Consider the following 954-nt stretch of genomic DNA (forward strand, 5'->3'; position numbering starts at 1 on the left):
TGAGGGGAAGGCCGTTCGCTCTCGTCACTCCGCTCTGACTGAAGGAAGCAAGAAATCGGTGGCCGCGGCGGAACAAACGAAGTCCAACGTGACCGCGTCTCCTCTGCTGGTCTTCAGAGTCACTTCCCTCTTCTTGAAATCGAAGACGGAGTTGAAGAGGAAAGGACAGCCCAGAATGAGGATGTGGATTTTATGGGAAGCCATCACCTCCCCCTTCACAATCACCTTCTTCCCTTTAAATTTCAGGCGGACCTTATCACGCACGAAATAGGTTTTGGTGCGCTTTGAGTTTAGTATTATCGTGACTGCGGAGAACCTTAGGGAACACTTTATCACGTCAGCCAGGGGGATGATGCTAAAAGTGGTGCCTGTGTCCAGGAGAGCCATGAACGCTCTGTCCTTAATTTTGCACGGTAAGTAGATTTAGCCTTAATCCGGCCGCGGAGAACTGGCAAACATGTCAAGGATCATATAAGGATTAGTCTTAGTCAGGAAGAGTTTGCACGAGAACTGGCAAAGAAAGTCGCGACCTAGGAGGGAAAAATACTTGATATTCGATACGACAAATCCGTGTGTCACCTTGACCTTCTTCCTGCAACCCAGCCGTAGCGAGACGGTCAGGAAACCGTTTTCCTGATTCGTGCCATGGATGTGCTGCAGGGAAAAGAGCATCGGCTGAATGTCCTTCTCGAGGCCACACTTCCGGACGATCTGAAGCGGTAGGATCGACATGTTTGCCCCCGTGTCGAGGACGAGACGAAACCTCGTCTTCTTGTAGGCGGCCGGCACCTGGAATTCGTTATGATACCTTTTCAATAAGACGATGACCCGACCATCATCATTCTCTTTTTAAATTACAGATGAAGAGAAGCAGCAACCCATGGATGCGGTTGCAGGTCGTCAGGGGCGCGGCTCGGGCCTCTGTAAGGACATAATAAGGACGCGCGCGCGCGC

The sequence above is a fragment of the Penaeus monodon genome, chromosome 34, assembly GCF_015228065.2.
Source record: "Penaeus monodon isolate SGIC_2016 chromosome 34, NSTDA_Pmon_1, whole genome shotgun sequence".
Classification (NCBI taxonomy): domain Eukaryota; kingdom Metazoa; phylum Arthropoda; class Malacostraca; order Decapoda; family Penaeidae; genus Penaeus; species Penaeus monodon.